The 23416-nt window shown below is 40.4% G+C and overlaps 1 protein-coding gene across 2 annotated transcripts in view; it reads right to left on the bottom strand.

The window, feature by feature from the left end:
* Positions 1–23416, bottom strand: part of LOC6568299 (stAR-related lipid transfer protein 13) — a 97163-nt gene that overhangs the window by 48067 nt on the left and 25680 nt on the right. For both annotated transcript variants that reach the window (XM_032740713.1, XM_032740714.1), the window contains one exon: positions 13018–13059. The gene's annotated coding sequence lies outside the window, so the exon portion shown is untranslated. The remainder of the gene's footprint in view (positions 1–13017; positions 13060–23416) is intronic.

The raw sequence follows: 23416 nt of genomic DNA, 5'->3' as shown, positions 1-23416 counted from the left end.
AGTTTTGTTTACTTTGACTGCGCTTTGTGCTTTGTGCACTGATCAAAGTCACATGAAAATTTATTATATAACCCCGTTAACAACAAGTCGACAGGCAGCATCCAATAATTGGGTGCAATCAATCAGTCTGTGAACGATTTGATCAATTCAAATTGGAATCGATGTAGCGCTAATCTGCCCATTGACCTAGTTGACTCTTAGATCTTTCCACTAATATCTATGCATGCCCCACTCAAGATAGATAAAAGCTACTGCACCAGCTGCAGGTTAATGCACTCAGCCACATTCTGTTTACTATTTTGTTTACTAATGAATTCCACAATGGCATACCGCAAGTGCGTTGAGAGATCTGTTTGAAGAGCTTTGCTTGTAATTGTTCTCTAAATGATTGGGCGAGGCCTTGTCGTCGTCTGCGGTTACGCCATGTGGCTTTTGGGTCGTCATAATGAGGTGCCAAAGGTAAATAAGCTGCACAAATACCACCGAAAACATTTTTCAAGTCGTCTCAATTTTTGTTCACCTTATTTTTCTATTCCCTGACATCTGCAGCAGCGTTCTTTAATGAGCTTTTGTAAATCTCTCACGTGCATGTTTTCATAATTACATTTTGTGGAATACTTTCGTTCTGCTCTTTACTGCTTAGGCATGTGGGGATTTTAAATAAATGCATTCACTCGAGCAGAGAATTACTATTTATCATAATACCCATAGAGTAGAATATTAGATAATACTTTCTTATAATTCTGAGCACAGTGTATGAAAGAACAAATATTAAATTTTTAATAGTAATTCATATAACTTTGTCAAGTATTTAAGCTTTAGTAATTTAAAGGGTATTTCATGGTCTAGCAACGTTTTGAAGATTTTTACTTATTTATTCTTGAAATTTTGAGTGATAAATTGAGTATTACATTTTCAATCACAGCAAAGCTATTATATATAATGAGATTTTCGAGTGCTTTTCCAGATTTTCCCAAGTTGAGCCTCTATAGATGGTTTACTTTGCCACTGTGGCAACAACTCAATCATCTCATTCGCATGCTTGCCACACACAATGCAATAGGAAAAGACAAATACAGCTGCTGGCTGTTGGCTCCATTGAAGCTCACAATTGTTTAGAAATTGCTGCCCCCAAAAAACATATTTCAATAAATACTCGTTTACGAGCTGGAGCAAACCATTTGGCATGTCTGCATATTGGGGACGCATCAACCGAAACCCAATTTGTTTGTTATTTTTCTTTGATTTTATTTATTTTTTTTGGGCAAAAGCACTGCTCGCTGATAGAATTGTAACAACTGTCGCCGCATAAATAAAGCGATTTTGATTTATGCTCCTTGGATGATTATGAAATTTGTACGAACTGTGGCGCGGAGCGGTTGCAGTTCCAGTCGCTGCACCGATTGTCCAAGGAGAACGACCAAGGAAAGAGAACGAGAACGAGTGGATGCCGTGCCACATGGATTTGCATGTCTAGCGCCAATAATTCTAAGGTGTGCACTCCGATGATGTTTGAAGTGGTTGGCGGTGCGCCGAGATGTCGACATTTGATATGGCGCGAGGCAATACGACTAAAAGCAATCGCAGTCTGTAATCGCCATTTGGCAATCGCCAATCTGTGGCCCATCCATCGATGTGAATGTGAATGTAAATGTGCGTGGAATTGTAAGCTGTTTCTTGCTTTTGCAATTGCAATTAAAAGAAACCACAGCTGCAATCTTTGAGCATGAATTTTGTGCATGTAAGCGGCGCTTTTCAAACTTGTGCTGCTTATCAAGCAGCTTGTTGTTGTTGTTGTTGCTGTTGTTGTTTTTGTTGTGGTTGTTGTTGTTGTTGTGATTGTTGTTATTGCAGATGCAAGAGCTGATTGGCGCGCCGGCACGCAAATAACAAACGCACGCCCAGTTTCAGTCCCAGTGCCAAGTTCCTTACAAGTGAAAATCATTGTGAGTCACAGAAGAGAGCAGGCTGAGCCCACAGCCCACAGCTCACAGACAAAAGCCTCATTAGGCGTCGTAGTCTGCAGCATCATCATACATGCAATTGAGAGTCGAAGGCTCTGTCTGTGTCTGGATCTGGGCTCGTTTCAATTTCAGCGTTGGCGTTGAAAGCGCGTCGAGCACTCCTCCTTAAGTACATAGTTATAGTCATTGCAGGAGCACCCAGCCAACCAGCCAACAGCCAGCCAGCCATGCAGCCAGCCAGTCACTATCATCGTCATCCTCATCGTCATCATGTTGCGCCCATGAAGCGAATTATGCTATTTGCGTAAATTATTGTCAAGTGCCCCGGCATACTAAATCATAGATGCCAAGCGGCTGATAACTATCAGCTGAATCGGTTTTCACGCCGATCAAATTGTTTTGGAGTGAAATCAAAAGTTCAGTTGACCCACAAAGCGTCCAAAATTCATAATAATTTTTGCCATGGCCTATTAAAATATAATACTTGATATATGTGAGTATAGCTTGAGCCAGTTTTTTTGTTTTTTTTTTTTGTGTTTCTTTTCTTTTGTGTAGCGCCTGCGCAGGCACCGAAACAAAGCCAAAGAACAGCGGGGCCAACTTTCTTATTAAGAATTATATATGCGACCATAATGAAAAGCCATAAAAAATGATACTTATATGAGTGCAGTTATTTGCAATGTTCATATAACAAAGTCGAAGTGGGAAATGGAGATGAAGTCGCAGACTTGCAGTTGCAGTTGCCTGCTGCCAGTTGCCAGGCTCCTCCAAAAATTTGACCCAGAACCGGGAGTCGCAGTTGCAGTAACGCGGAAGTGCTTTTTACTGCTCTGCAGTGGTCGGTGGGTTCATTGGATTCATTGGTGCCTTTCGTCGCGTATAAATAAATTTAATGACTCAATTTGTAATGAAAAATGTGCCGGGTCTTAACCCATCTTGTTTACTCAGTTTGGTATTGTATTCGTAAGCTCCACTTGCAGAGTCTGCTATAATTTTTGATAAAATTTGTTGGCATCGGCGACGCCTGCGTTGCGCACAACATTGATATTGACTTTTTGTTGGTTTTAATCAGCGAATTTGCAGTTCATATTAATTTATATAAATTATGTATTGCAAGGGATTCTTTTGCCATTGTTCATCGTGCATAAGGACTTAAGAACTCAGAAGATATGCAAATAATTATCAAGTACATATATATACACACATATAGCGAAACTCGAAACAGGTTCAAAAAACATTCTCGATATGCCATTTACTTTGTTTGCTTTGCTTTTTTATTTTTATTTGTCATACAACAAAATTCGCTTAATTGCGAATTGTGTTACAAACACGAGACAAAAAATCAACAACAAAAAGCATTTATAGCTAGATTGTTTTCAGCTATTTTGAATGCTTTTATTTTTTATGGGCAGAGCAACTGGCAAAAATAAAAACGGAAAAGTGTCAATAGGCCACAACGTATAAATTTTACTAATTAACATTTATTGTTTGCTGATATCACAATAACAAACAATAAAAATGGCAACAACATTAACAATGTTGCCCAGCCATAAAAATCTATTCAATTTATTTTTTTTTTATAACATTTTATGAGCTCGCGATTTCGCCAAATGGAATTTGATGCCGATACTCTCTTGCAAATATTTAAAAAAATCAAAATTGGAAGCATTCAAGACTCTTAAACAGATCTACTCTACGTAGAAAATATAAGTATGAAGTTAAGCTTGTAAGTGGTTAAATGTAGTCCACAAACTCCTACTTTCAATTCATATTTCTTATCAAAACATTGCCGAAATATTAAAGTTAATTAAATATAAACTTTTCGAGGTTGTCCATTCTATCTTTAAATTAGAAAAATTACTTTGTTTAAGTTTACTTGTTATATACTTTCTGGAACACAACTTAGAAAACAAAGTTCAAACTTTGCTCATTTGATCAACTTTCAATTGGGTCTAAGCATTAGCTCATTGAATTTGTTCTTGTTCGTGTGTTGATAAGAACTGGGAGCATGGTCCATGCGTTCCGTAATCAGCACTTAATCATTGCTCGATCCCCAGACACAGCCCCAGCTCCAGCCGCAACTCGAATAGATGAAGACTGGCGACTGGTAATTAACCCAGTGCATTATTGACCGTTTGATCTATACAAAAACAATATTTTGTATAACGCACACACACATACACACGCACAATTTCAAGTTATTTAAAAGAGTAGACTGAGACAGATAGTAAGGGAGTGAGAGCGATGGAGAGTACTGAGAAGCCAAATTGACATGATTGAGGCAACGCAATGGGGCAAGCGCAGTGCGAGTTGTCTGCGTCTTTGGCTTTGTCTTTGTCTCTGTAGCGGTTATTATTATTATGATTGTTATTGTTGTTGCTGCTGTAAACAAACTAATTAAAACTGACACTGACAGCTGATGACAATTTACGCAGCTGCTGCTGCTGGTGCTTCTGCTGCTTCCAAAGGGACACTGAGGCGCATTCGAGCTAAGCTCCAAGTGAGCTGCGCCTTTAGTTTCTCCGCAAGAATGTATGATGTCTGGGGCACCAATCACATTCTGTACCCTCCCCTCCCCACAATTCCCCCTAACCCATAAGCCGCATAATAAATGTCGCTGCAGTGCATTTGTTCAATTGAAATGTTGCACGCGTAATTGCGAAAAGCAAACTTCAGCTCCACTTCAAAGCATGCATTACAATCAACCAAGAAGCAGCCGACGATTTAAAATAGAAATGCAATTTAAAAGACGATCATTTAAATTAGCTGCAACTGCGCGCGGCATACAAATTGATGATTGCCACTAGCAAATGAGGCATTGGCATCATGTTGCCAACAGCTGCTGTTGCTGTTGCTGCAATTGCTGGCAACACATGTTGGACACATTGCGCCTAGCCAAATAAATTGTGCACATCATGGCATATCAATATGCACGACTCTTAGATATCCTGCATTCGCAAGCTGAGTCATGTCTGCAAATGCCCACTCTGTAATTTTTTTTCGACTACAGGGTATCAATGTGGCAGCATTCTGTGTACAGACACACCTTAGAGCAACGTTAGCGACTTCGACGACAGTAAGTCTGGCAAAACATGCGAAACGTGGGCAAATAATTATATAGAGACCCACTTGGCATTGCTCTTGTGGTTGTTGTTATTGTTGTTGTAGTTACTGTAATTGTTGTCTATTTGGTGTTGCCTTTAGCGTAAATGCAAAACCAAAAACCAAAACAAAAACAAAACATCAACAAGAGCAGCGAGTGCGGCAAACAATGCGCATGTTTAACTTGAAATTGTTACACATTTTTGTTGCTATTTCGCTGCTGCTCTGGCTGTTATTGTTGTTGCAGCAGCAGCAGCAACAACAAACGAAACCGAGCGAACCAAGCGACCAGTGACAATCATAATTTTTCATAACTGAACCGGTTTTTCGGCGAGCCTGACTGACGTTTATGTTGCTTGTTTTGTGCTAGCGGCAGTTTTTAGCTTTTTTATGCCAGCAAAATGAATGTGTATGTTTGTGTATGTCTGTGTAAGTGTGCGTGCTAGTGTGTGTGCTAGTATGTCTGTGTAAGTGTGCGTGCTAGTGTGTGTGCTAGTGTGTGTGAGTGTGTGTGTATGTATATGTGAGGCTGCACATGCGCACAAGTGTCGTCGATATTGGCGTCTGCGCCCGCATCTACCAGAGCTACTTACACGAAAATAAAATCCGCTAAGCGGCAACCAGTATGCGCTTCATGGGCAGGGGGAGGTGGTGGGTTCATGGAGCGGGTTCGTGCTCATTGCACAAAAGAATAATGTGGCATGTGCTCGACCTGTAATTACCAGTGGATACACGCACTCACACACACACATAACACATATATATATATATATATATATATATATTTATATATATATTTGTTGTGGCTCGATCGCGTAATTAGCCACATTTTTTAATTTCATGTTGTTGCTGCTACGCAATGAAGGCCCTTGTCTCAAGGTACGAGTATTTTGTTAATAAAACATGTTGTTTGCATAATATTGTTACCGCTTTGGCAGTTGTTGCTGTTGTTGTTCTTGTTGGTGTTGCTGGGCATAGTTTTATAGATTTGTTGGACTGTCAAGGTGACTACCGGTTTGTTAGAAACTTGAACACATATGTTTTTTAATTTTGAAAACGAGCTTGTTACCAGCTTTGTAATTGCTGTCAAATTCAATAGTTTGCCATTTGTCTGTCTTATCCCCGGTGTAAGCTAATGTAAAGTTAGATATTCTTTTTTTTTTTGAGCTTAGCTTGCAACAATTGCTCGTGGGATTTGCAGTTTTTTTTTGGATTTTTACGTTTAGACCGACATCTGTGAAATGTATACGACAGAGTAGTCTATAATTTTCAAACATTCAAGTGCCCATCATGCCAGCATGCCACAGCCATTTTTCTTGGCTGCCTTGTGAAAGGAAGACAAAAGCAACAACAACAACAGCAACAGCAGCAGCAGTAACAACAGCAACAATATTGCCAAAATGCCGAGGAACTTGGCCAGTCGACAAGACAACATGAAAAACTATTGCAGCTGCAATTACTCGCACTTCAAAATGCCAACATTTTGAACAAAGAGAATTTTTCGTTATGCATGGTTTTTTCTTTTTATTTGCTTGTTTTGTTTTGCAGTTGCACAGCAAAAATCCACAACAACAAAAAAAGGCAATGTGGCAACATCAATCATTTTAAATTTTACATTTGCATGCAGTAGGCAACAGTAGCAGCCACAGCAACAGCAGCAACAACAATAGAAATAATACATAAATTAGTTGCAGGGTCCGTGTTGCACTTGCGGCTTCTGCCCTCCTTAGCTGCATGAGGGTAGCAAGCGTTGAGGGCAGTTAAAGCAATGGACAGCCAATTGTAAACAACCCACCGACAATGCCCCTAACCATTCAGAATGCCTCAGGTCCATTCAGTACAAGGTGCACATAAGGCGCAACTCTTAGGTTATTTTATGGCCAACGACGCGCCGCATGAGTCACTTGGCCCATGAGCCCTGTATTGTCATTAAGCTGATCGTCTTAATAGTTGGCGTACATGTTTGCTTGAGGGTTTTTCTTTTTTCCAGTTCGCTGCTTTTTGCCTTAAAGGTGTATTCCAAGTCACCCACACTCAGTCAAGCCCATTCAATTTTATTGACCACATCCGCTACGATTTGGTGAGTCACTCGGCCAGTGGGTAGATGGATGTTGCCCTGTTGTGCACAATTGGCATTTGGCATTTTGTATTTGGCTGCAATGCCCATAAAAATCTCTCATGGAGGTCAAGGCCTGGATTTTGGATTGTTATAGACACGTTTGCCGTGTGCCCAACGGGAAATGGGTGAATTTGATAACATTCTTTAGAATTTTGTGCTGCTTTCAGTCACTTTCATTGCAGCCCGATAACGTTAGCAGGCACAAATACTTGTAACTACAGATACGACCCATTACCTGTTGTTTGGCTTGTTTTCTATTCTCTGATAAGGCAACAAACGCAACAAGCTAGGAATTTTGTCTCTTTTACAAAGAACCGCAAATACTCTATTCTACTACTATCTTTTGTTGGACTAAAACTAGACTAACTGCTTTATATACGTATTGTAAGAGTTTTGGCATTTTTTACAATATTTATATTTTGGGATTTACGACGTAGGCACCAAAATGGGGTTTTTGATTTGAAAATTCATTGAAATCAGCATTTATTGTGTGGAAAATTCACTCTTTAAACTATAAAGGTCATTAGACAAATTTATTTTATAGATAATATTTCAGCAATCAGCAGTATACATTTTAAGAAAAACATTAGTTTCCCGCACAGCCGCGTATTCAATAAAAATCTAGCTACTCTGCAAGAAGAGCAAACAAACACCTCAGAATAGCAGCACTTACATTATTCAAAGTCGTATAATAACAAAGACATAACGATATGGATGCTGACCAAATTGTAGATACATAGAAGAGCCTTTTCTTGTTATTTCTTCATTTTAGAGCTGCTGACATAACATTTCGCATGACCATGATTTATGCAAAATCCAAATGCGTACAAACGGACAGGCTTATCTCAATGAGCTGCTGCTGCTGCCGATGGCCATGGGGGCCTGGCTAAGCACGCAGCCAACTTTTTGGCTTATGCTTTGGCTTTGGCCATATGCGTGCAGCTTTTGCTGTAGCTACAATAACAACAGCCAACACCAACAACAACAACCACGACACACCAGCGATATTGATAGGCGCAATTAATTATACGCGCCTCACACTGACAGTAAGCGTTTTGCTTTGGTCGCACCGTGGTGCCGCATTTTACCCTCACACCACCACCAAAGGCTGCACCACATTGCCCCTTTTAACTCTTCTTCTTTCTTGTTGTTCGGCATGCGCATGGCGGCTCGGCCGTCGTCGCACGTATCAATGACCAAATGACATATTAGCCATCGTCTTAGTGTAAAAAGCCGCGATAACTTTGGCAGACGCACACGCAACGCAACGCCAACAATACTAACAACAACAGCAGCACTAACAACAACAACAACAACAACAATACCGTCGACGTCTCTTAGAACTGGGCGGTCAGCTAATCGTTTATTGAACCCGTCTGAAAAATAATGCGCATACGCAGCGTGCACCATGCAGCGATATGTTTAGCGTTTTGTGGCTGTGGTGTGCTTTGGTTAGCCAAGTGCTGCATTTCCAACTGTGCAGCACCGCTGGCCCGCTGCTCGCGTTGAGTGCTCCAAATTACTACCAAATGGCTTTGGAACCCCATAGGGCGGCACTGATTAGCAGCCCAAATATGGACAAGTGTGTCTGTCTGCCTGTGTGTGTTTGTGTCTGTGTATATACATATATATATATATATATATAATAAACTTGAATGCATATATGAGGTATATGAGTAGGCAGCCTGTGTGCACGTTTTATTTGAAATATGAGCAGCTAAGTGACTCTATCGCCGGGATAGCAACAGGGCCTGGTACAGGGATTGGGACTGGGACTGGGATTGGGCATAGCAAGAATGATATGGCGCCATTTGCAGTGTTTCCCATGAACTTCGAGAGAAGAATGCAACTCCCACGCTCTAAAGTAGCTCGTTTAGCGCATTCGTCACGTCTTTCTTGTTGATACAGTAACTATTTTTCGTTGGTTGGCTTCTATGCGGTTATTTACGAGCGCAAAGCGTGTTGGGTCTGCTTGGCATTATAATGGTGGTTTCCAGGAGCTAAGCCAAGCAAACAAACCCCCTTTCCTGGTGACAGCCAGCTGACTGATAAGACATGAGATACGAGTACTATGTAATGATAGTTCCTACACATCTCCATAGTACATTCGCATTGTATTCAATTCAATTGAGTTAACGCACTTCCTGTCCATAAACGAATGTTATTGCAAATTGTCAGCAACTACTGTGCAATCAGGCACAACAATGGCAATAGCAATAGCAACAACAGCTGAACAACATTTTGCAGAAAGAGCAAAGCACTTATTGCAATTGCACAGAGAACCCTCCCTCTCAACTGATTTGCTAAACAATTACGAGTACGAGCAAGTATACGCTCTCTGGCAGTGCTGCAAATAGGCTGAACAAGCACTTAAGATAAAAATCTTAATAGAATTGCAAGGCACATTGCAATACAAATACTTGTACAAATACAACTGCAAGTAACAACAGAACAACAACAGAACAACAACAGCAACATCAAAACCAACAACAACAACAACAAAATAAATAAAGAGAAAAAATAAAAGCAATGGAGTCTCGCCAGTTGTTTGGCAGTTGAGACCTAATGATATTTATCAGCGATTTATACAATTTCCATGGGGTATCATCATATTTACAAGTTAATATTTGCGCTAACAAGATTTGCCTGGCCAACAACAAAGCTGGCGATCAGCCAAAGCCAGCAAATGGAACGCCTGATCTGTCTGTCTGTCTGCCTAGCAAGGAATCCCACACAAAAGGATCGCATCTACGCTCAAGACAGGGAAGGAGCGAGAAAGAGAGAGAGAGACAGAGCGAGAGAACGAGAGAGCGAGACAGCGAGCGACAAGAGTAGACAAGCAAAATGCTTGTTAAGGCACAAAACATGCAGATTTCATTAAAGATATCGCCGACTGGGGGACTGCTGTCGTTGAAGGGCGCACAGACCAGAGCCACTTTGCATGCCACCACCATCAACGGATGTTGTTCTTCTGTGTGCCTTCTGATTGTGGCATAGTGGTGCAATATGTGCCCTAACCATTCTTTGTTTTTTTTTTATTTCATTTTTTATCCGTAAATGAAGCACAGGACAAGTGAGAGAGTACACGTTCTAATAAAGGACAGACTGTGACTGTGCTGGCGAGCAGTTAAGGCCTAATAGTTGAGGTAATAAAATGGCAATTAAGTGTCTTTATGGTTGGGGAGACCCGTTGGCGTTGTGTGTGTGTTTGAGACTTGGTCCATAGCCGTTGGGCATCCTTTTATGCGTAGCAATAAAAATACTTGTTTACCCATGTAAGAACAACTTTATACTTTGAAAGGAGTTCGGCATTTTCTTTTCGGCATAGTTTTGTAGGGCTTGTCGCGGCCGATTTATGCATGGCTTGTTTATGCTTATTGTATGCATAAGTTTGTGCTATTTTATAGTTTTATAGCTTACACATGTCCAACGCACCACTCGTAGGTGGGCAGGCATTGCACAGTTTACGTTTATTGATTTTAAGTGTGAGTTTATGTTGTGGCCCCGCTCACAAAGCAGATGGACTCACGGACTCAGATTGCGGCCGATGAGTGCAGCATGTCTATATAGCCATAGACTGATTTGAATGCAACGCTTTGCCTTCGTTCTGCATGTCAAGTTCATAAGCAGCGCACACAATTAACAAGCTTCAGCAGTGGTAAGGGGAGCGGATAGCGGAGAGATGATGGCTGGAGCCATGCTGTGCCTGGTAATGAAAGGCATCGGACGCGGGCTTCCATTCCATTTGGGGCAGCATAACAAAAGCGGCGTTAAGATTAACGCAAATCAAGCAACAGGCGGGCATATTTAGACGCGTTCTGCTTAAATGGGAAACAAGAGCGACACATTATGACTGCTGCAGATGAACAGAACAGAAATGACTTGGCAATAAAAACAATATCATAAAGAAACTACTATTTAAGGAAAAAACCGAAAGTCTTCTATGAGCCGAAGTAAAAGTTATATGATTTCCCATTTATTTATGGTGGTTATTGATATGTAGTTATCAACAGATTTCTGAAGCGATTTTCATACGATTTATGTACTTATATTTCCAATATTACAAACAGGTTTATAAACTAACAAAACAACCACCAAAAAAACACATTGGTATTTCTATCTATGCTATAAATACTGATTAGTTGGGTAATTATGTAGCTGTCGAAATTATCGCGTGCGTATTAGCAACGCTGGCCTTCAAGTGAGATAATAAACCGGATTCATGTTGTTCTGTTATCATTTGAGTTGATGGCATGGATAACTCATTTATTGTCAACAAATAAATAAGTTTCTTTATTAAATTGGCTTAGAAAAATCCAATAAATGCCAAGATATGGGTATTTTGCAATGTTCAATCGGAAATTGTTCAGTCAATACGTGGACTAAATAAATTTCTTTTGAACTGAAATTCATTATAAAGTGCAGTGTTTTGTGTTTTTGCTCATATATCAAGTCATCTTTTGTGAGTCATGTCTTGGGAATAAAAACACAAACACATCACGGGGCGTATGCGTAATGTTGTTGAGCACATTTTTTGTTTTGTTTGCTTTTACAGTTGTGGCGCTGTTCGTGTCAAGCTGGTTCTGATCTGCTCGGTGACAGAAGCGCCGCATTCACGTCACATGGCGAGTCAGTTACCACTTTATGGGCAGCTTTTATCTGCTCTGTCACTTATGGTTATTTAAAAGTGTTAGTTATCATTGTTGTTGTCATTGCTGTTGTTCTCTGTTGTCTCTGGTTTCGAGAGTTGAGCGCATAAAAGTTGTTTTCACCTTTTGCGCTTAACTCGTTTAGAAATTAATGTGAATTCGATTTTGAAATGTGTGTTTGACGAGTTTGACGATTTGAGTCACAGAAATTTCGCAAGAATCCAAAACAGCGCCATGTACAAGGGGCGAAGAATACTTACATATCAAGTTTTTTTTTCTTTATAAAGAGAGTTTGGGAGCAACAGAAGCTACAGCAACTATAGCAACAGCTATGGGAACAACTCGTCGGCATTGGCACTGCATATTTGCATAAGAATTAGAAAACCCGCAGCGCGACAGCGAGGCACGCAGATATCTTGTACGGCATGGGGCGGCCATATAAAGTCGGCGGCACAGCAAAATAACTCTCGTGTCTACACCTTCAACAGCAACAGCAACAGCAACAACAACGACAACGACGACACGATCAGCACCAAACTGGCCCATCAATGCTGCCAGCGGCAACAGCAACAATATTAACAACAACAACAACAACAGTAACACAAATGGCAATATTAGCGCAAATTTCAACGGCGCACAATTTGAATTTGATTTTGTTGTGCGACAAAAACACACAGATGAGAAAAACACGTTTGTCGCATATATTTATTTTGTTTCGGTTTTTTGGGCATTTTAATATGCATATAGAAAAAAACAAAACAAAAAGAAACAAAACAAAAAGCACACACAGTCCAGTGTGGCAGACATTACATTAGCCAGATCTGTCGGGCCTCTGGTCTTCGGGTCTATGGTCTACGGGTCTGGCCAATGACTTCGAAAAACATGTGTTGATTAACATAAATGATTTTTGTCTGCCTCACAGCACGTTGTTGTTGTGCTTGTTGTTGTTGTTTATTTCTTGTCATCTTCTGTTGCTGCTGCGGTTTGTTGTTGGTCTTATGCTATTTGTAAGAAATATTTTATTTTGGAAGTCTTTATTGCGATTTGGTGTTAAAATATGAATAGCTTCGCCTGACATCAGCAGCTGGTAAATATTTATTGTTCAAAATGGCATATTTGATCATCTTGCTGGTGTTTTGCAAAACGTCTTACGTGTTAATAATGAAATCAATTGTATACATACCTTTTTTGGTTGCAATTTTCATGCAAATCTACCAGCTTCAAGCTGCAAAGAGAAAGGTAAAGTTTCTTAGTTAAAACTGTTCAACTTTCAAGCTATATATGATAATTTAGTAGAGTTTCGCTAGAAATCGATGTGATAAATATTTGCCGATAAATCAAGGCAAGTGTTGAATGTGTAAAGTATATTGATTTGCAAAATTAGTATGCAGCTTTTGTTCAACACTGTTCGAATATTTGGCTAGTTGATTAGTCGACTGATTGGGTATTCATTATGCCAAATGATATATGCATGTGTGAAGGAGGACAGATAGAATAGCTAGCAGCTGCTAGAGGAGGTGATTGCCAAATGTATCTTGGAGGGAGATTGCAGAGCAGAGCTAGCTCGATTTTGCAATTCAATCAGCTGACATTGGCTCAGTCAACGGAACCAGACGTCATTTGAAATACAAATCGCTACACGTATCACATCAGGTTTCACCATGGCCAGCAGAGGCCGACTGTCAGTCAGTCAGTCAGACAGTCCGTCAGATCGTCAGTCAGTCACTCAAAAGCAGTAGAATTTCTAAACTGGTTGAGTGACACAAAAGGCTGGGAATGTTGAATGCTCCGCATTTATACTAAATGCAAGTATAACAAATTCCAGTAGGTGCTGAACTGTTTTTACTTTCAAATACTGCGCATATTTCACAGCGGACAACAACAGCAGCCACTGTCAGTGGTTCGATGGTCAATGGTCTGTGGCTATTGGTAGCTCTGGATAATTTGCGTGTGTTAATTGAGACTAAATGGCAGCAGGCAATTGCTCGGCTGGGGCCGGCATCTGCCGGATGGCGGCCCTAAGTCTTTGATTAATTATGGACAGGCTGTCATAATTTACATTGTATTGGAAGTAACAAAATAGACAAATGGCCAGAGCCACAGTTTGACAGTCTGTCAGACTGACAGATGCGCCTGTTAATTTGCCGTAATTGTGATGCATAAACAAATACATGCAACATATGCCGCCGCATCGCATGCAAGAATTCAATTAGGCGGCGATGGGAAATGTTGCACAATGTTTGGCCTGCCAGCCTGAAAATGAAAGCTGCGCTGTTGTTTCCATCTATCTGTTATTATAACCCACAAATATCAAATGCCACTTGAGCGTTGACAAATCATCATCAGATTTACTTTTCAAGAATTAATCCGCCTGCGATGCAAATAACGCCAACTCATTGCCTAATCAAAAGTAAGAGTAAAGAAATTGTTAATAACGGACAGCGTCAAGCATCATAAACAAATACAAATAACAAACACAAATACAATCAACAATGAAAACAAATAATTGTTGCCTGCGCATTAACCCATATTTTTTTGCCAAAGAAAAAGAGACGACATAAAGACAGACAGAGAGAGAGAGAGAGAGATAGGTAGCGAGAGGGAAAAGTGCTTGCGTGCCTGGAGCTTATTGATCAGAGCCACGTGATCGAATCAGCAACAGCAGCAGCAGCAGCAACAGTTGCAACTACTGACACACCTATAGGTAAAGTCGAGAAACGGCATTGCTGCTATTGCTGCTGCGGCAACTGTTGCAATAATGAGCAACTGCCTGGAAGATAAGACAATTTGTGTGGGTGCCACAGTTGAAGTTGAAGCCACCTGCATTTGCAGCATTCGCTTTGCAATTTGAAAGCCTGCCAATCAGCTGGCAAACAATGCGATTGCTGAGCAACAAAACACAGTAGAAAAAAAAAAAAACGAAAAAATCGAACAACTGAAAACTGCTAAGCAGAGTGCCACAGACTTGGGGCACAGCGTGTGACTGCCAAAATATTGTGTGCACACGATTTTGTTATGCATTTCAAATGCAAATTGGTTTTGAAAGGTAATTGATCCCCGAGCTCAGGCGGCCAATGACAGAATAATTCTGTGCCTGTGACTTTCAAATGCAGCACAGGAAATACAGCAACAAGTAAATATACAAGAAAAATACAAAATGCTATTGCAAACGATTTTCGAAACTGATTTTGTATGCCGTCAGCGAAGGCAAACACATATGAAAAAAAAACCAAAAATCGAAACAAAAAAAATTAAATAAACTCTGCACGCGCTGTGGCACATTTATAACTTTGAACTTGATGGGGGCCAAGAGATCGCGAGTCTCGAGACTGTGTTTTTATAGCCGACTCTTTTTGTGGCCTCTCGCTTTTTGGTATGACAGCGTTAATTGATTTTCGTTTTCATTAACATTTTTCCATGGTGCCCCAGCTTTTCCCTTCGCTATCGATTTTCTTTCGATTTTTTATTTGTACGCTTCGTTGAGAAATTTTAAACTACTTATCACAGCCAAAGAAAAAGAAAAAAGAACGAACAAACCTATCAGAAGTATTTAGTTCTTTTTTTCTGTAGCGGTTGTTGCTCTGTTGCTAATCGGGTTAAACGGTTCATTACGCATGCATGCAAGCGTTACAAATTAACCCAGTTATTTATGATTATTTAGTCTCTAATTTGGGCAGTATTCAAAAATGATTTATATTCAGATGCAACAGCAATGAAAAAATGGAACAACAATCCAACCCGGTCAATTGGGATAGTTGCAGGCGCAACTAGAGAAAATCTAACTCCTCTTTCTCTCTCTCTCTCTCACACACTCTCTCTCTCTCTTTTTCATATACAATTGGCTTGACAAAGTCGACTTAGCACCCCGAGGGGTTAGCGTATACAAAACATCATGTAAATTGCATAATCATTGGGCAGCTGGGCAGCAGTGACTTGGCCACTCTCTTAGGCCTTAGACAGTTATTCTATGCTAGCCAAACTAGTTTTCAGTTTGGCATCAATGCTCCATTTTCCCCTGGTAATTGGCCAGGCCAATTGCAAATTGCAATTGTGTTGCCTGCTGCTGCCCCATCAGATTGATGCCTCAGTTTGATAATGCCAAGGCATGCACTTTTACCGGTTGCGTGTTTGACTGCAGCAGAAAGAGACACACACCGTGAGACCGATAGTGAAAGATAGAAAGAGAGAGGAGAGACAGAGAATGCTAAGGTGTTGATGATAATTCCCAGTAGCCAAACGGTGACCACGCTCCCAGAAAAGGATCACAAACTGGTTGCCATTCACCCCGCCCCCCTAAAAGGGTGGAGCGGTCACGTGCTTGGCCCTAAAAGAAGCTTTGCTTTTAACTTGACTGGTTCTTGGCCTTAAATCAGTTTCGTTAGTTGCATTACAAGCAGCAGTGGGTAATAAACGTATTTATTTATGGCGGCAAACAAAAAAGAAAAACATAAAATTAGCGAAAAAAAACAAAGTGTTATGCGCAACAATTGCTGGCGACAATTAGCCGCATTTTGTTGTCGACACTTTTCAAGTGGTTTTCAAGCTAACTCCCCCTTGCACCAATGTCTACTGTGGCCAGTTGTGGTAATTGCATTGAATTCCCCGAAAACGAAAATTGTGCAATAACAATTTGAGCTGCACACAAAAATGCGCCAGCAAACTGGCCAACAACAAGCAGCTAAACAAAGAGACAGCTTCAGAGCGCTAGCCTGGCCAAAATGTTTGGGGCCAGGGTCCGCTTTTATTATTGGTTGTGTGTGTGGGTGGGTATTGGCGGTTGCACACAACATAGTACAGTAAAACTACGAAAACGAATTTGTTTCACACAGTTCATTAAGAGAAACAAATAAATAAATAAAGTTCAATTGTGAAATCGATGACGATCGAAACTGTCAACACAACGACGACAATTTCAAACATCACACCAAAAAGAAAATTAAATAACGAGTGCAATTACAACAAAAACAACAAAAACAATTTACTGCTAAGCCTAATGAAGGTTAATGGACAGCAAAATGCAGCTGAAAAATTGTCAAAACTCACATACATATGACGAGTGGAAATGATGAAGTGGGGGTTAGGAGGGATCGCAATACAAACAAAGTATATTCAGTTAATAAATCGATCGAATTTCATTAATTGTAAAACAAAACTGGAAAGCAGTGGCAAACCCAGATGAGCTGCTGGCTTCGGTTTACATAGATGTATATATACATATATATTTATTTATATGTATATGTAAGTATATATATCTTGAGGAAGCGTCGACAACAATCATGCGGAAAATACGATGGTTGGAAACTTGGCAACTTGGCAACACGGCGACAACTGCATGCCAATGAAAGGCTGCTGCCTGTCTGCAAAAAAATAAATAAATAAAAACAGCCATAGACACACATACACGCACACACACGCACACACACACACCAAAGACAAAGATGATGCGTGTGTTGCAGCTGTATTGGTGGCGAGTTAGTTATAGATACAGCTACAGCTGCAGCTAGAGATACAGATACACATACTCACTCACACACACTGGTGGTGGACACTGTGCTGGCATTGTTGATTGGTAGGCTGTTAGCTGGCGACGTTAATTTCACTTTAACAAACATTTCGCTTGTCTCACTGCCGACCGCAGCCAGCCAGCAGCAAGCAGCAAGCAGCATGCGGCAATCGGCAAGGGGCAACCGAGAGGCAGTCAAAGACTTTTGCGGCTGCTTTCAGGCCGATGTCTGGTTGTCTGGCTGTCTGCTGTCTGTGACAGATCATACAGAAATGTGTTGCATTTTTAATCAAAACGATCGATCAAACGGTAGTTTTATGTTTAACTCAACTCATGGCACACTCACGTACACCACATACAGTACAGTATGTTTAATGCACATATACATATATATATATTGTAAGTATATGCATTTAAACTCACAAACAGGAACATACACTGAGAAAAAATGAAAATGATTTTCTTTGCACAAACTACAACATTTTTGTAATCAGTTTGAAATTGTATGGCTTCAGTAACTATTAACTTTGATTGTAGAAAGTTCTACTCAAACTACTTCTTGTTATCTTAATATAAAAATGGTTAAACTCATTGCAAACGTTGTTTTTAATACTAAATAATTAATTTGTAAACAATTTGTTTAACAAAATAATGTACCATTCACCACGCTCTTCAAAAGGATGCATTATTATTTTAAATTATTTAAGATAAATGGACAAATTTGTAAGCTATTCAGAAATGTTTTTAATACTTTTTGTAAATTTTTAACATTCAAAAAAAAAGTTTGAGAAGAAAAAATAAAAGTTTATTTACAATAAAATAATTTACAATTTGATTACAGTTTCTTCAAAAGGTTGACCTTATGATTTTTAATAATTCAATAAAATGTTGTCCATTTTTTCAATAGGATCCAGTTTTTCTTATTATTATTTTTTTTGTGTGTGCTGACATGTTTTTATGTATGAAGCGAACGGTATGTGTACGCACATATGGCGCTCAGCGTCTGGTTGTCCGCCCGTTTATTTGTTTGTTTGTTTGTCTGTTTATCTAACCGGGTTGCCTGTCCGTCCGGTGGCAGTTGCTGCATGCGCAGCGAATGCATCGGTTGACATACGATACCCTACCTAACCTGGCCTGCATATATGCATTTCTGTGTGCGTGTGTTGTTTATGTGTGTGTGTGTGTGTATGTGTGTGTGCGATTCCATTTGAATTTGATCGATCGCTGTTGAAAATATAATTTGGCAGCGTTCGCATTTAGGGAAACGAGGTCTGCTTGGGAGCTATGGGATATGCTATTAGCTGAATAAAAAGTATCAATTACTTTAGACTTTTGTTCTGGAAATCGGAGAATGCATCTGCCGTGAGATATTGAACTCTACTATTAGGTATAACCTTTTGCAACCCTAAGACCAGCGCAGCCCTTAACCCAGTCGTATGGGTGTCAGTCTTTAAAAAATAACCTTGAAATTACAGCCATTCCCAGCTAACCATTATCTCCAGCTCCAAAACCTTTTTAGGCTGCCGCCTGCATTCAACTTTCGTTGCGCTGCGTGTTGTTGTCGTTTGAGTATTTACCAACATCATTACGATGAGGTTGCACATTTTCTTAAGAACTATTACAGTAACTAAACAAAATTATACAATGCATCCAACATGAGGCAGCAATGAGAAAACTTCTGTGTGTGTGTAACCCCGCCACGCATACTCCACCCACCCACCAGCTGAGCAAGCGGGCAACGTTTGTTAGAGATATGTGTACAAAAAAAAAGAAAAGAAGAAAAATGAAAAAGAATAAAAAAATAAAAAATGTATCTTTACTTTTCTAAGAAGCATTTAATGCCCTCACACGCCGACGCCATGCAGGCGGGGCATGCGTGTTGTTGCTGCGACTGCTGCTGCTGCAAGACTTTGTAATTTCAGCTTTGTTGCAGCAGCAACTGGGGCTGGGGCGCTATGCTGTTGCAAGTGTGACTATTAAATTGGCGGCGGTAATTTTAGGTTATTTCTCTCTTTTTTTTTGTTGCAAGTTGCAAGCCCAAACTCAAACACACGCAAAGCGACGTCGCCTGCAGCAGCAGCAGCAGCAGCAACAGCAACACCACCACCGCAAGAAACAACAGTCTGGGCTTGGCAAGAGTCTGGACCACACAGCCAAGCCCGAGACTCACATTGCGTCGTCGCAGTCGCTTTGGGTTTGTTTGCCTTTACTGAAATTAACTCTGTTGTGCCTCTGTGTGTGTATGTTTATGTGTGTGTGATTACTTCGTTGGGAATTATGCAATCGAAGCGGCTGCGTTGCACCCGCGGCACATATGAAAAGCGAGTCTGAGAGTCTCTCAGAGAGTCTGCCTTTCGATTCTCAATTGACTTTTATGACGAACTCTTGTTTTTACGAGGCCATCTAACGAACAATCTAACCAGCCAGCCAGTGGTCAGTGGTCAATGGGCCACCCAGCGTTTAATTGCCTATCGATTGTGTAATTAAAACAGGTCTTTTTCTCACAGTGCACATCGCAACAGCAAATCTGATTAGCGACCTACGCGCCACATTTGAGAATCTTTCGCGGCATTCTTAACTGTCATACACACTGAATATTGGAACTAAAACTGATGCTGATGCTGAAGCTAAAGCTAAAGCTGTAGCTGTTTCTGCAGCTGGAGGCTGGGGGCCTGTCCAACTGTCAGACATTGCCCACACGCTTCGCTGCACATGTAAAGCAGCTTTGGCGACTGTCAGTTGCTGTTTATTTGTGCCGCCTAAAGAGGCTGCCAGTCAGTCAGCCAACCCAAACCAACCCAACCCAATCCAACCAAGCTAGCTAGCTAGTCAGCAGTGCCATCCATCCACTGACAAATCAATAGGATAGAACGAACGTAGGCCGCCAATTCACAGTATAGCAGACAGCCCCCAGTTCTCAGTTCTCAACTCTCAGCTCTCAGCCCCGGCCAAGTGTAGGCATTAAATATGCTGCTGACACTTTTAAATCTGTCACACACTGTGTTCGATGCAGCCGTAATATAAAGCTATAAAGCCGACTATCTCTGGCCAGTGAGGCAATCACTTGATATTGCAACATAATCGAGAATCTCGGGCGTGGGCTTGCAACTAATTAAACAACTTTTTCACTGTTTGCCAAAAGAAGAGCTAAATAAACACAGAAACGATAAACATTTTTGTACATTTGCTCAACTTTGATGAGTTAAAAAAAAAAAACCGCCCATTAAACCAAACTACGTTCAAACTGAGATAAAAGAGCGCCGCAAAGCGCTTGTTACAAACTTAATGAGATCACTTTAACAATATAATAATAGATTTTAAAGGCGGTAGCCATAAAAGGTGGACGTGAGTTAGTCTACCACAATTAATGCTAAGGTCAAGGACTGGGCAAATTTCAAGCCACAGCTCAAGCGCAAATGGGTCAGGCGTAGATTAAAATTACCTTGAATCTAGATATTCGAGCTTTGAAATATACGCTTAGAATGCGAATAGAAATATACGATATACATTCATGTAGATGCTAATATAGTATACTGTAGTACTGTACAAAATAGCAGAATATAGCAACAACTGTTCACAGTCATAACTCTCTAGAATGATAACCCCAATTATATATACATGTAAATTATGTAAGATATCTGTAGTACTTTTTTACTACTCATTAGTAACAATTAGATGCAGTTTTAATGGAAACTACAAATAGTAAATACGTATTACTTATTTCATCTTTAATTTCATTTTAATAGATAGGAATACTTTGAATAGTTTTAAGATTACTACACTTTTTCAGTGACACTTGAATCCAAGTAGCTCTCACTCCAATAATTGGCCAAATGAGAGAATAAGCCCCCACACAATTTGTTTGATTGCAAATGCAATTGCAGATTCACATTCTGGCCAAATGAGCAAGACCTGAGAACTGAGCGATTTCAAATGCATGTCCAATCAGAAGAAAATCATTTGATTTACATTTTATGCGCCTGCTGCTTTCATTTCAATTGCGCATTCTGAATTTATTAGTGAGCAGCAAAAGCCGAATTCCAAATCTAATTTATACGATTTGAAAAGACAAGAGCCAAGCCAACAACAACGGGCAACAACCAAGAGCCATCGACTGACTGTCTGACTGACTCTGTGGGCTCCAGCCAAATCCTATGCCAATGCCAATGGCTTTTTGGATGCGATTCCGATGCCGAATACACATATACGAGAGCGATTGTGAATGTGAATGTGAATGCGAATACGAATGCAAATTTGGCGTTGTCTCGGGCCACTTGAACTTTTTGCGCCGTTTTGCCATTGATGCTGGCTGAGATAGAAAGATGCTGATGTGCAGGACGCTGTTGTCAGTTAGCTGCAACTGCAATGGAAAAACAGGCACAAGCCAAAAACAGCAACAGCAACAGAAACAGAAACTTGCAACTCAAACTGAATCTGAAACAGTGAATTGCAACAGATCTGTAGCTTGGACTATGGATCAGGCAGCGTCGACAACAACTACGAGGCTTATCTTGTCACACAGGCACAAAGCCAGATACCAAAACATCTCCGCTACGATCCGCTCTGTTGCGCCTCGGCGACGAATTGACGTATGTTTGGGGGCACGCTCATGGGACAAAAAGAGAATAGAAATGGAAATAGAGATAGAAAGAGAGAGAGAGGGAGAGAGAGAGGGCGACAAACGATGGCTGGCCGAGTCTAAGTTGATACATTGTTGGAGGAAGTGATCTCATCGTAAATTACAAATTACACAAAGTCACGATATCAATTTCAGATACACTCGTGTAGCCGTCGTTGTTGCCGCTGCTGTTTGTTGTTATAATTAAATTGTCGCTGTTTTCTTTCAATATTGTTGTTGTTGTTGTTCTTTTTTTTTGCGACCCAAGTCGAACAGAATAACAAAAATAAAGCAAATGTTTGAAATGGGAATTGATTAATGTATTTAAATTCGTATTGATTGAGCTGCGGCAAAAGATTCACAAAAAAAAGCCCCAAAAATAGCTAATTGAATAAGAATTTTGGAATCGAACAAAATTTACATAATTCAAAGTTCCAAATAAACAACAACACAAATCGTTAGCTGAGGGTCAAACACCTACACCCAAAAACAAGTTGGGGAAACTTTGCCACCAAATGGCTGCAAGAACAAGTTCATTAGGAGCACTGGGCTCTTTCATCCATTACTCTTACGAACTGTGTGTGATGTTGCCGTTGCCAGAATGGGAATACTGGCTGGCGAAAGGTGACCCACATGCCGGGTGAAAGCCTCAGCATTAAGGCAAAGCGCCTTTAATCAGCAAATAGCAGAGCGGCCTTTGCCTAAATTTTCATTGAAAAATTCCCATAAAGTGCATGGTCATGGCATAGGCCGACCGCTAATAACTAACTCTGACCCATATATGTTCACAGGTATGTCGACAAATGCCCAATCCACCCACACAAGCACAAAGCGCACACACACTGGCACATTTTAATTGAAATTCAATTTGCTGCCTTGTAGATTTTACAATGATGTTTCTTTTTATTTTGGTTCTTGGAAGCGGCTTTTGCAATTGCTGATCTAGTTAGTTATTTCCTGGTACCGCAGGCCGTTCCCCTTAAACGGTTAATGGCCTTTTTGGTCTCTCGCGTATTTACGCAATCGCCAACGAGCAAACAACAATTTATAACCATAACAAAACAAACTGGTCATTCCCTTAGCCCCTCTTAAATGTCACTGCACCGACAGTTCGATCGGCTTCCGCATCTTTGGCATTAATCATAAATGCATGCCACACGTGATGCTGATGATTTCTTTTCTTTTCTTGTTTTTTTTTTTTTTTTGTCTTTTGACTTGTTTACCGGCCGATTTGTTGACATTTGGCTAAGTGCATGAGTCTTAATCGCCTCAGCTGTTAAATAGTTGCTCACCACGAAACGCATTGCTAAATCATGAAATATTCATGGCATAAGCAAATATTATTAATTGATAAACATTGCATGCAATTGCAGCGTTGCCTAATTAATAAAGCAAATATTTTGCTATTTGCGGTGCGCATAAAAGCCAGGCAAAAAGCTAAATTATGCAACAAGCTGCAAC

This window comes from Drosophila grimshawi, unplaced genomic scaffold (assembly GCF_018153295.1).
Source record: "Drosophila grimshawi isolate 15287-2541.00 unplaced genomic scaffold, ASM1815329v1 contig_311, whole genome shotgun sequence".
Taxonomy (NCBI): Eukaryota; Metazoa; Arthropoda; class Insecta; order Diptera; family Drosophilidae; genus Drosophila; species Drosophila grimshawi.
The sequence above is the reverse complement of the archived record's forward strand: the minus strand, read 5'-3'. Positions and strand labels throughout refer to the sequence as shown.